Below are 13,856 nucleotides of genomic sequence, written 5' to 3'. Positions count from 1 at the left end.
CATGGAGAGAGCTAAACCGGTATATGCGGCTTTTATTGACTTCTCCACGGCCTTTGATTTTGTCGACAGGCACCTCCTATGGACTAAATTGAGGACATGGGGTTGCCTGGAAGCACTCTTAAACACGAGCGTGGCCCTTCACTCAGATACCGCCATTAGGGTCCGGCAAATCACACGTTGCAAAGTTGCATTTCTACACAAAAGCAGTTTTAAATGCAAAAACGTTTTTTTTTTTAAACGGTTGAAAAACACTGAATTCGAATGTGGGTTTTGGGCTGGGGGAACCGATGTACATCACAGGGACAAGATCAAAGTGAAATGATGTTAGTAGCTGAAGATTTGGATGAGATTTTCAGGGTGGAATGGGGTTCAGTTTTAGGAAAATAGAGGAGTTAAAAATAAGACAATCGGGTTTGAAAGAAAGGCAAATTTGCCTTAAACTACATTATCTAGACTATATTGTTAAAGAGGGACACATTAAGCTTGAAGGTTGATTCGCGAAGTCAACCTTGTCACCCAGCGCTCAACTTTAACTGGAAATTAGTTTGATTACCAAAAATATGACTAAAGGCGTATGATTTACACCAGACAGAAATGAAAAGAGAGATGGCGCTCGAACTTATAAAGTCAAGGGCAGGGTGCACGGATAATTCTAACAGTTTTAACAAGTTAACTTAGAGAGTGGAATAAAGAAAAATCAAGATGGGGTAGACTATGAGTTATGGGATGTGAGATACTCACAGTCCACTCTTGAATCTGGGATTTTGGACAGTCAACTGGGTCTTTTCACCACACGGCAGGCGCGCCTTACAGCAAACAGCTGGGCAATTCTGGTCACCAGATGGCAAGTACAGCTGGGCAATTCGATTCACTGGATGGCTTTTCAGTGGGATTTGGAGTCTGGCAAGATGAATGTGGACGATCAGGTACGCCAGCGCAGGAAATTCAGGAAGAGTGTGTCTAGAGTTCTGTCAACCACCCCTTATATAGAGCCTGGTGACATCACAGAATTATTGGTGGGCAGAACTGAGCTAGGCCTGCCTCCAAGACTCGGATAGGTCAGCCTAAGTTAATCGCCTCCTCGAGGAGGAGTCCCAGTTTGTGAGGTTGCATTTTATGAGGTAAAAAGCCATCCCACTGCCCTTTTTGCCACCATCCGGTTTTTCTCGATGGCACATTTTCATAGTTGGGGCATTTTAACAAATTACATAAGCAGGTTACATATTTTATGTAGAATATGCCAGTCCAACTCTGCAGTCTGTAACACATTGTTTCGCCCTTCTAATAATCTTTGGTCATTTTTAATGTTAAACATTTGGCCCAACATTCTATAAATATAGGTGTGGGTACATAATATTATGGGGCCTATTTCTGTTAATTTTTAACATTCCAACATATGTCCTTACCCCATAATTCACATTCATCTGGCGTTCGTGTCCCATAAATGCTATTGACAGCCAAGTTATCTTTTTTGAAAGCCACGAAAGTCACATTTAAACTGTATAACTTTTACATTTTTGCGAGGTCCTGTTGCAAAGGTAAAAGTCTTAAAAGTTTATTTACAAATAGTCTTTGGAGACAAATGGGCATCCTTTGTCCTCCATTTGAACAATTTTTTTCTCTTCGGCTACCCCCCCAACTGTCAGTCCAGCCCATTGTGTAGGGGGGTTTCCCAGTTTGATTGAAGGTTTATGACTTAACAGGTTGGTGTCCCAGAGGTTCCATTGTAAGAGGCTGGAGCACAGATCAAAGTCTGGAAAGGTAGCAATTATCACTTGTGTATTAGGATCTACTGTGAATGGCCTTCTGTTACTAGCATTCCCTTAAAGCAGAAACCTGTCTTGGGCTGATTTCTCTCAGGTTGCCAATGCAGTTTAATTTATTATTATTAATTTATTTTATTTATTTTTGCTCTGAATTAGAAGAAAACCTGCTGAATAAAACCATCTCATACATATATTTCACAGCACAATCAGTGATTTTTGACATTTTGTAGCAAAAGTTAAAGCATTTTTCCGTGCAGCTGAAGTAAAGCTTTTGTTGATTTTCTCAGATTTGGCTGGCACAGCCTGCCCTTCAGGCATAATGCTTTTTTACTGATGCAGCACAATGTGAATATGGCTGCGCATGACAGGGTCTTGTTGATAAAATTAGTTTGATGAAACACAGATAAAAATAGCATCAGAGCAGCCTCATTTTCAATGTGAACTATTCCCTTTTTCAATGGGAACATTGGCCTTGCAGCAAAGCAGCGTTGCGTTTTCACTCCCCTTATTTTGTACATGTAAGCAAAACACTGGCAGGCTTTTTCAGTGACACTCCTTGTTCCCTCCTGCCCAATATGTGCTTGGCAAGGTGGTGCAACCATCTTTTTGTTGCTGAATAACACAGTTTTGGTGTGAGGCAGTGGTGCTCAAAGGAGCCAGCACAGCCATTTTGCTGTTTCTGCTGAGATGCGGGGGAAGTACTGCTGAGTGGGTAAATATATCCCACAAGAACTCCCCCTTAAAAACAAAGAGAAAATTAAAAGCAAGAGATTGGATCTTAAGATCGACAAAAGTAAGATCACACAAGAGATTTAAAGATTTGCTTATTGATGTAAGGTCTGTTGGGATGTCACTGACCTACTGAAGGAAATCACCCAGCTCGACATGGCGTAGACTGGCAATGAGGCAGAGGCTCAATTTATTACCAACTAAAGAAATTGAGGGCGCTAAAGTTGGGATCCCGTGGGAGTCAACAACCTGTCGCTATTGTTTGGAGCAGGGCCACGTTGAGTCACTGAAGCATTTGCTGCTGCATTTTGGGGCACTAAATGATAGGCGCCATCATTATTTTCAATCTGGTGGAAATGTGCACTGTTGGAGGAGCGGGAATAGCAACATGTTATGAGTTCTTACGATTGTAATCACTGGCTGACGGCAGCAATTCATTTTTTTAAAGACATTCTGAATTGATCGTAATTGGCTGTGATCCATCATTTGATTGCTAGTGTGTAAACTGTTAATTCACACATTGTTTCACTGTGATCATCTACAACCTTAAGCAAATGTAATTGATTGCGTTTGTTCTTAATTGATATTTTAGTAAGATGTTCTTAATTCATCCACAGATTTTATTTGAACTATAACTAACTTTTGTTTGTTTTTGGTGAATTGAATTCATGTAATTATGATGATGTTTTAAATGTTGTTAAAGGTTATTTTATAACCATATAACAATATAAAAATAAATCATGGCTTTAAGGAAGGGTAGTCCAAGTTCCAACCTCACGTATTTGATGGGAGAGTTATGAGGCAGGTTAAGAAAGAGTGTGCCAGAAAAAACCCTCTATTTTGTTGATCTACCTCAGGTCAGTAATAACAAGTGCTTCCAGCCCATAGGCAATGATGGGTATAAACCATTGTTTGTACAATATCACTATACCAGCCAATGAATATCCAGCATGGCCTACAAAAAAACCCAGTATCATCATGGTAATTTGCTTAGCATGCCGGATCTTGCCATCTCTAACATGGCCATAATTATTTTTACAGTGCATCACTACATCAAGGTAATTGTAATGATCTGTTTTGTTTTGAACATTGAACCTTCTATCTTGAACTTGGGGAAGGGAACCCTGAGATTTTGTGGAACTGTCTTGAACTTGAGGAAGGGAACCCCAAGACTTTGTGGAACTGTTTTGAACTTGGGGAAGGGAACCCCACGAGTTTTATGGAACTGCTTAAACTTGGGAAGGTGAGCTCAAAAGTAAGCAATGAGATGGAAGAACCTCAGAACTTTGTTTGGAACACTGTGTGTTTTATTGCTGACATCCCTACACATTGTTTAGCTTTAGTTGTGAGGGCAAGTATAGGTTTTTGACACAGTCTTTTAAGTTGAACTCTTTCACTCAGACTTGCCTTTGTTTCTTTAGGTAGGGAAATGCCACCTTATCTTAGGGCAAGTTAGACCTTTATCCATCCTGACATAAGTGCCAGGCTATTATGCAAGTCTATGCAAAAAGGACAAGCATACTCGTCCTTTGCACTTCAAAGGTTACGTTAAATAAAAACAAGTTTGTTTGAACTTTGAATCAGTTGTCTGTGACTTGCTTAGTTATGCCTTCACAATATGTATATAATGTTGTGTGTGTGAATGGGTGAGGGCATCATGTATGGGTGGCTGCCTGGTTGAGCGTGTGCTAGTGTATGGTGAAAGGATGCACATGTAAATGTCTGGGTGGCTGTGTGTGTGAGAGAGTGTATGGTGTGAATGGTGTGTGAATGTGTGTGTGCTTGTGTTTAATGCCTGGATTATTTATTGATAATCTTCATTACTCCTAGCCCTACTGTTCCTCGACCCAGTACTTGTGTATGAGTGGGTTGTGCGCTAAATCGTAATGATCACACATGTCCAGGCTAAGCAGGCATGATATATATTATTAGTGGCTAGACTGTCATTTTGGTGCCGCTAGTCTAGTAATTTCTTACCGTAGCGTGTCTTTTTTTTACCAGGCATCTCTGATAAAGCAGTCCTGCTAAATGTATTTCCCTCGATAGACTGGCCTTTTGGTGCAGCCAGTCTAGCCATTTCTCTGTGGTGGACCATCCATAATGGGCGAGAGGGCGTCGACCCACCAACTCCCTCGCGCATTATGGAGGAGCCAGCCTAGTTAAACCCTGGGCTGGCTGAACTGTCTACTAAAAAATATCATCCCTGACCCCTCGGCCACCCAGCACCTTGCATACACACATAATCCCATTGATTGTGTGTATGTGTGTGCGTGTTGGGCACTGTGGGCCCAGGGGACAGGGATGGTATTTTTTACTAGACCTCTATGATAGATGTCTAATAAAAAAGACCATGCATGCGCCCTGTCCACTAAAAAATATCATCCCTTGACCCACCAGCGCCTTGTATACACACATAATTACATTGATTGGGTGCATGTGTGAGGGGCTGTGGGAACTAGGGGACAGGCATAGCATTACTACTGTGCATCTGTGATAAAGCAAGTATGTTAAGTGTTACTATGTAGCTAGCCTGGCATTTTGGTGCAGCCAGTTTGGATATATTTCCACACTGTGGAATACATTTTGGTAAAGCCAACAGGGATATGTTGTGGGTAACTAATCACAGAACCAGCATGGATATATTTTCTTATAGTATTACTGGCATTATGCACAAAGCAAACATGAGTATGTTCTTGTATGTGAACACTGGCACATATTGGTGCAGCCAGTATGGAAATGTATGGGCACATCCAGCGTGAAATGGTTTTATACTTGCACATATTGTGGGCAAAGGCATCAGGAAAATATGTTGGAGAAATTCTCCTGTGCACTTTGGTAATGAGCATCTATTGGATTTAAATCCCACGCACCCATTGGAATTGGTTTGGGCTCCCTCGCTACACTCAGTCACAAAGACATATTTGGGGGGAATATTTACACCCCTCCACTTAAAAAAAAAAATCACCAGCCACCACTGCTGTTTCTTACTGTGGCATTGTATCTTTTTCTGGCCATCTGTGATTAAAAAAAACCATGATAATTGTTATTGGTTCGACTGGTATTTTGGTGCAACCAGTCTTAGTATGTCGTAATGTGGCATGGTATGTTTAACTGTAATATGTTTTTTACGTGTCTAGACTGGTCTACATTGTGCAGCCAGTTGGACATGATTTAATTGTGGCTAGGTATTTTCAATAGCAAAGCATTACATTAATTAAAGCATTGATGTTCCTGTGCAATGTTGGTGACTTGCGTGCATTAGATTTTTGGATTAGTGTTATGGATTTTTGTATTGGTGTTACCCCTAAAAAACACTTACAGAAACTCTGTCTTTTTAGCCAATTTTTCTCATAAAGTGTGCTGTGTAATGCATTAAAACACATATTTATATCTTTCTGATAGTGCAGTGTGCGGCATGCCCCTGCAGCAGCATGATCATAGTGTGTATTGCGGAAGGGTTGTAGTGTAGGCCAGCCCAGAGTTTGGCGCGACCTGTGATTTGTTTCCGAGTGTCATACAATTTGGTCTAGTGTGGAAGGTGAGTTTAGAACCTCCAATCAACTTTCTTTAAGACCACCAATTTAGCCACCAATCCACATATCTCTGTCAGTGTGTCTAAACTATCTTGGATTTCGATAAATGACACCATCTCAGTTGCATACAAAGTCTGCAGACACCCTCCACAAATCTAGGGCGGACGTAAGATTCTAAACCCTTTTTTAAAGAGCGTGATTGGGATTTGTCAATTTAGACAACTTCTACTGCACATCTTAAAGAACCTCACAAGCAATACACTGAGAAGGGTAACAGGCAAATAGTATTCAGCTAACTCCACCACAGAGAGAGACCTCACATGTCTTTTATGTAATGTACCCAATGAAGATCTGATGCATTTTTTATTTTTTTGCCCAGCCTACCGTAATATTAGGAAAACTTCCCTATATGTTCTGTTATGTAAAATGCACTTTATTTAGTGCAGACCCGCCATGCACTTTATTCTGTGAGCAAATTCTAAGGTGGTGGCTTGGACTCTACTATTTTTCCTTCGCAGAGCACTAAAGCATATAGACCTTTTAATGACATTGTTTTAATGTATTCACTTAAGTGTTTTTTGTACAACTGTAATATCCTCTAAACTACCCAAATGTTCTGTTACGCAATATTCACTTTACTCATACTAGAAGTCATGCACTTTATCCTTTTAGTGAATTCCTAGGTAGTGGCTTGGACCTTGTTAATCTTCCTCCCTAGAGCATTAAAGTACAGAGACCTTTTATTGCCATTTTTTGTACTAAAGATTTTATTAATGCTAATCATGCTGTTGTATGTTATATTATTTATCTATGCGGATTTGTGAACTTTTAGGTTAACATTTGTGTCTGAAATAAAGAGTTTCAACAGCAAAAAACAACCGGCGCCATATGGAAGATAAAGCATGAGACACAAGGTCAATAATCCTGACTGTGCTGATGAGCTTTATTCTCTGTCCTGAATCCAAAATGTTAAAACAAGTCAGTATACAGAGGCTTCTGGTTTTAGAATCAGGATGAAACATAACATTTTAGGAAGTTACAGATTATAGCCTCAATATTTTATACAGAATTTTACAGACAAAGGCAAAAGATGATAATAACAAAAATAAATAACTATGAAATCGATTTATTGGTCTAACACAATCTCAGTGCAAATAAAAAAGCAATCCATTTTAAAACTGTAACAGAGACCGCCTAGGTGTTCATGTATACACTCAGTACCTTTCATACTGCTAACATACAACTTTAATACGTTTCTAGAGTTGGTACATTCATACATGTTTACAAAATAGTATGGTTTAGATCCTAAAACTGCAAAATCCTTATATTGTAAATGGTCGGATGGTTGGCTAAAGCTTTATAGTTTACATGTGTTTTACCATCTGTAGCTTGAAGTCATGGATTTGTAAATTAGCACTTTTAGTTTCAACTCTAATGGGATCCATCTCGGTCAGTAATGCGCACGTGGAATGGTTATTGGAAGGTATCCGTAGGGGTGTCATAAAGTGGCTGTAAGCAGTGTGTTGTGCCGAGCAGCATAGACACATTGCAGTACCGTATCACTGAGGTCACGGGTGTGCTGGAGAGCCATGACCACAGCACAAGCCGGACTTCCACCAGAAGGTTCACATTGTCACGTGCTGACCCAAGGCCTCGGAATTATATGGCAGCTGCTGGTTTTTGCATTAGTGAAGTCTGATGCTGCTGTTACAGCATTACGCTGACTGGAGATTTTTTTCAGAGACCCAGGCTATTTCTCCAAGGTTGCGCGGAGTTCATCCTTCATTGGCATTCAACCATGCTGATTTGGCCAGTTCCGCTAGACGGCGTGACACCTTTCAGTCCGTCCGCTCAGTGTCACCATAACAACGGCCATTTTATGCACTTCAATAACCTCACTTTAGTTCATTTTTAAAATACGAAACAATCACTATTGCACATCTTAAGCAGGCCTATGGCCTGGCACGCATTTAAAGGATACTACAGTGTTTTCCAATTCAGGTGGCTACTAAATTACACTTTAGCAATGATACCTGATCTGGTGGGCCGGTTTAGGTGGTAATAGCCCAGGGGCCCAAGGTGCAGGTCCGAGCACAGTGGTGGCCTTACTGATGGGCACTGGTGACATTACCACCCGATCCAGTGGGACAGATTGGATATTATTGCTATTAACACCCCGGGATGCCAATCCGGTAGATTGTGGTGCTGACAGCAAGGTTTTTTGTATGAATTAACGGGACGTATCAAGGCGTCCCGTTTATTCATACAAAAAATTGATTCAAGATGGCCGCCACGGAGCTCGAAGATTGGGTTACAAGTGGAGCCCCTCTTCCATTTCCATGGTGGCCAGAAGGAAGAAGGAGTGGCAGTAGCGGTGGGGGTGCTGCTGCCGCTGAAGGAATCAGGTAAGTGGGGGTAGGGGTTGGAGGGACGATAATGAAGGGAAAGGGAATGGAGGGTGGGGGGGTCGGAAGATGGTGTGGCAGGGGAAGCGGCTGTCAGGTTCCTCGGAACGCGGTCTTGGATCATGGAATTTAGCCCGCAATGCGAGCAACCTGATTGGTTGCCCCCCCTGTCCTGGGTGCCTATTGACATATAGTGAGGCATTAGCAGCCACAATCACATGGTGGGCGAAGTCGGTGAACTGAGATTTGAACTTGCGACTCTTTTTCAAATGCAGAATTCTGAGCACTAGGAAAGAGCTCTGGCTGAAGGGAGATTGTGTAAGCTAAGACCACCAAGAAAGACAAGAAAAGGACAGAATCATTTTCTTATAGATTTATATTTACATTGCACGCTCAATGGCATCTGTGGAAACAGCACCCGTGGTTAGGGAATGGACCAGTTGAGCTTTGATGCCTTGAAACTAGGCTCTGCATCCTTTGGGTCTCCAGATGTTTTGGACTACAACTCCCAATGATGAGGGATCATGGATGTCTTAGTGCAAAACATCTGGTGGGCCGTGGGCTGCTGGGCCTTGCCATTCTAATCTCGCATACCGGATGCTCTAGGAGTGCACATCTGACGGGTATATGTGGAGCACTCAGTCCCATGCTCTCATTACACACAGGTGTTTGTAGTACTGCTTTTATAATTGCAAAAGCACAACCACTGGTATTAGAATGCAGCAGTAAAGTGCCTGGGTTGGGGGAGGATAGGGGTGGTGGTGGGGGAATGGGCTCCTCCTACTTGACATGCGATGAAGCTCGTTTGTTGGCTAGGGAGTGTCTATGCACACTATTGTCGATAACAAAGAATTGATCAACTTTCAGGTATTTTTGGCCAAGCCGAACAAGAGACCTCCGATGCAGGGTGGCATACAGGCTCCGACTGGCCTATGGGGCTATGGCGCAATGCCCAAAAACAAAAACACAAAATGCTAGTATGAGCCAGTTTTTTCTTTGGTCAAAGGGAGCCACTTTTGTTGGCCCATGTGGGCCAGTTTGATGAGTTACTTCACCATGCGGCTAGTAGTTTTGACCAACGTTGATGAATATCCCCTATGGATTCCATTCAAACATTCTGACACTAGAGGAATGAATTGCCATTTGCAACCGTGGGCCATTTCTTCATTGGTGTCCGAGGCAACTGTATGCCCCAGTCTGACCCTGGTGGGACAGCAATGGATTGAAGATTTCAAGAATAAGCAAGCACCATCAAAATTCACAACCATTTTACCAACTCATTACTGTTTCTTTCCCTCACTTTTGCGTTTAAGCACCTGATAAAGATCTATCTGGCTTTGGAAACGAATGCATTATTCTATCTCAGCATAATATATTCCGTTAGTCCAATAAAAGGTGTCAAAACTCAAACTTTTGTGATTTTCTTTTTCAAAACGAGTCTAACAACAGCACCGAATGGAACAAAGTAGACTGAAACCTCAAACAAAACCACAAGAGGGTGCCAATGTTCCACATAACAAATAGCCTGAACGGTTGCATTTAAAGCTCAATCCGACTACTTTTTACTCATTCAGAAAAGATACCTAAGCTTGGTACTGATCTTGCACCTCATTAAATGTGGAACTCTATCAATAAAAAGTGGCTAGCGTGGCGCTGACTCCAACTCCTCATACCTAAGCTCCTGGCGGTCAGGATCATACACAAGGTACCTTGCAACTCACAAATGTCTGGAATTGGCATTGAGTCAGGTGATGAGTGACCAAGGAAAATGGGACATTGCGATAGTTTTGGCCTGCATTCACCTCAAGAGAAACATTACAGAGGCGACGGTGAAGGTCCCCTTCTCCTTCATGGAGGGGCAGGAAATCAGCACTTTCGGTGCAAGCACCAACATGCCTTAATGCAGGAGTCTTCAACCTTTGACTTCACAGATGGTTGGACTACAACTACCATCAACACTAGCCACCCTAGTTAATGGCGAGGAATCGGGGGAGTTGTAGTCGAAAGCATCTGGAGATCTGCAGGTTGCAGACTCCCCCTTAGTGGAATATCCTCTGGGAGCACGTGACCACTAATAGCAACACTTGGACATCTTTGCAAGCACAGCCAGTGATGTCAAGAAACACTAGCCAGGTGTGAAGAGGACGACGAAAGAAAAGGTGGCCCAAGTAAGGGCATATGCCAGTGGCACCGGCGAAGCCCCAAGCACACAATTTAGACGGACACTCACAGAAGAGGCAGTCGGTGGTCGTGGCCAAGATCAGAGACCTTGAGAGAGCCAAAGCATTCAGGCGACGCTGCTCCTGTACACCACTGCTCATGTATCCAGCCCTGGCCATTGGGCCGGATTTTCCCGGATCCGGTAAAATATGTCTCCCCGGATCTCGGAAAGCCATTTGTGCCCTTAAAGGGTTTCGATGTTTTTTAACTTGCTTTTGTTGTTGTTGAAGCCGCGATTCGGACAAAAGTCCTCAGGATGAGAGACTTGCCCTCTAGACGACTTGAACGTCTTGTAAGAACACATGTGCATACCTCTGTTAGGAGTGTGGGCTGCCGACAATATGTAAGTAATCTTTGTAGGTTTAAAAGTTGTGCAGCTTTTATACTTTGATTGCAGCATCTTACGAAACACTCCTCTCTTGGGTTGTTTCCAGGTGTTAATAACTAATTGATCTCTTGAAATGGAAATGTTTGTTTATGAGGGGGCGAGGGCCTAGAAAATTCTCCTGCGTTCACCAACCTTCCTCGACGTTCCCCACCTCCACTGGTGCGATCCCACAGTTCATTATTTCCATTTCCAGCACTGCATGGTGTACCAAAACGTGTACGTTACTACTACATCTCACAGGACAATTGCAGGACAACTGCAGGACAACTGCAGCAGCACGCGGGACCTACGGCTCAGGAAGCAAGTCACTCCTTAATATGCATTGGGAGACTGTGGCTAAGCGCGAAGTTGTGCAACACTTCACAGCACTCAGACTTCCCACATTGTGGTGGGCATGTTACAGGATAACGTAGAATGAGTTACGCAATGGGGTGAGGATTCCAACCATCAGCTTCATGGGATGCCAGGTGTGAATGTGGGCTGCCTTACTGGGTTCTAAAAGTGTGGAAGTGGGCCCAGCCAACAATGATTCTTTGTGGGAATTCAGCAGTGATTAGAAGTGGACCAAAAGAAGTAGTGGAACTGTGGTCTGGGCAGGGGAGAGGGTAGGTGGCAGCGCAGTGCAACATGTGACAAGGTGTTGCGGCTGGGGTAATGCCATAGTCTAAGGGGCAAGTAACCAAGGCTCCTATTACAACTTTAAACTTGCACAAGGACATGAATAGACACATCTTCTGTATAGAATGGTGGATATGGTCGTAAAAAGTAGAGGAATGCTAAACAGATCAAAATAAAAGTAGCGGAACACCGCTCCCGACCGTTCCCGCTCACTTCGATCACTGGAATTCAGGACGAAAATTCTCGCCCCTAAGTACTTAGGAGGTGGCTGATGTTTGTTGCAAGACGTAGAAAATAGCCAGGTATCATCAGCCCAGGCATCCTTGTGTGCAATTGCAGAGTGGCGGTACATGCAACAAAGCTGCGTGACACCTATATAGGTTACATTTGCATTTAAAATCAGCGCTTTTGGCGTCACACACCATCTACATCTTGGTGAACGGAGGATAGTACAGACGCAATGCGCTGGTCTTGGAAGCAAGACCCCGAATCCCGGATCCGCGCTTAGAAACCGAACTCAGGTATGGTATTAGGCGTGTTGGAGTGTCAGTGTAGTCTGTTGGAGCGGACGTGTGTGCAGTCGATGGCACCACAAACGCCAGTGCCAATTCTTCTTTTTCCAGGATAAAGTTGAGGTAGCTTTGAACCAACCTGAGGAACTTGTTTCCTTGATACGCTCACTTTCATCTACATATACTTCTAACTCCTCATCTATGGTGGTTATATCACAGGCCCTCTGTGATGCCGTCTCGTCTTATTTTGTCCCAAAAATAATTGACATACGGGCAAGCATATCTGCCACTGTGCATTTTGAACATACGCTTAATCGGGAAACTTCTGCCCATTCCTGGTCTTTCTTCCCTGTGTTCTCTGAAGAAGACATCCTACAGGCGACCGCTAAACTTAAATCGGCATGACCTGTGAACCCAGTGGGCTTGGACATTTGGAAAGCCTAAGATCGCTCCTTGGGTCACTCAGGCAGTGAATGCTTTGTGTACCACCGGGCTGATGCCCACAGAGCTGAAACAGGCATTGATGTCCGTTTTTGGAAAAAACCCTCCCTGGACCCCTCTATCCCTGCTAACTTTCACCCTATCTCTCTGCTCTCCTTTTCTCCGAAACCTCTTGAGTTTCTTATTCCTCCTTTGCTCAGCCAGTTCCTGGAGGAGCATGGTTTCTTTAGCTCCTTTCAGTCTGGCTTTCGTCCGGGCAGTGGGACTGAGAGTGTTCTGGTCTCGGCTGTTGATGATCGGGTGCGGCTGTCTGACCAGCGTGGAGTGGGCGCGTTGATATTATTAGATCTCTCTGCTACATTTGATACAGTTGACCACTCCATCCTGCTGGATCGCCCCACCCTAGCTGGTATCTCTGGCCTGGTACTGACATGGTGTTCTTCCTTTTTCTCAGAAAGGGTGTAAACCCTATCTCTTTTTCCGTTTCATGCAACCTCTGGTTGGTCTCATTTCCTCCCACGGCTTGAGGTGTTACTCATATGCAGAAGATACACAGATTTTAGTTCAGCTGAAACTTCTGCATACTGACTCGTCACCTCAGTTCCGAAGTTGCCTGGGGGCGGTGGAAGAGTTCCAACTGGCTTAGATTGAATGGGGACAAGACGGAGGTCCTTGTGGCTGGACCTCCGTCTGCAGCTAGCCTTTTGAGCTTCTCTCTCTGGGACCCTTTCCTTCTCCAGTGACGGCTTTGAGGGTTCTGGGAGTGAAGCAGTCTTCTTCTCTCTCGTTGGAAGCCCAAATTGGCACCATCTGCCAGAGAGGACATTTACAGCTGAAAATACTTCGGAAAGTCCTTTCTTTCCTCCCAAGACACTTTCATGCACCGGTAGTAGCCTCTCTGGAGATGGGCCTCCTGGATTACTGTAATTTGCTGTATTTGGCGCAGCCTCTGTATCTTATCAAGCACCTTCAGCGACTCCAGAATCAAGCGGCTCAAGTAGCCACCGGTTCACCTTACAGCACGCATGTCACACCCATTCTGCATAATCTTAATTGGCTGCCGGTTGTAAAATGCATCGAATTTAAATCACTTTGTGTCGTTCATCGTGCCATACATGGACTGGCAGCTGAATACCTTTGGGTTACATGTCAGCTCTGTTCTCAGGACGGTCATCTTCTGGTAATTCCACGCTACAAACTGATTAGAACGGGCAAACGTGCATTTTCGGTAGCGGCCGCCAAGT

General features: G+C 43.6%; 1 long non-coding RNA gene across 2 annotated transcripts in view; it reads left to right on the top strand.

Moving 5' to 3' along the window:
- Positions 1-8,368: 8,368 nt before the first annotated feature.
- The window catches only part of LOC138488027 (uncharacterized), an 80,863-nt gene continuing 75,375 nt past the window's right edge, over positions 8,369-13,856 (top strand). For both annotated transcript variants that reach the window (XR_011274577.1, XR_011274578.1), the window contains exon 1: positions 8,369-8,433. This is a non-coding gene — a long non-coding RNA (uncharacterized lncRNA). The remainder of the gene's footprint in view (positions 8,434-13,856) is intronic.

Source organism: Ambystoma mexicanum, chromosome 9 (assembly GCF_040938575.1).
Source record: "Ambystoma mexicanum isolate Mex_15411 chromosome 9, UKY_AmexF1_1, whole genome shotgun sequence".
Classification (NCBI taxonomy): domain Eukaryota; kingdom Metazoa; phylum Chordata; class Amphibia; order Caudata; family Ambystomatidae; genus Ambystoma; species Ambystoma mexicanum.
Note: the sequence above shows the minus strand (reverse complement) of the source record. Positions and strands in the feature narration are given on the sequence as shown.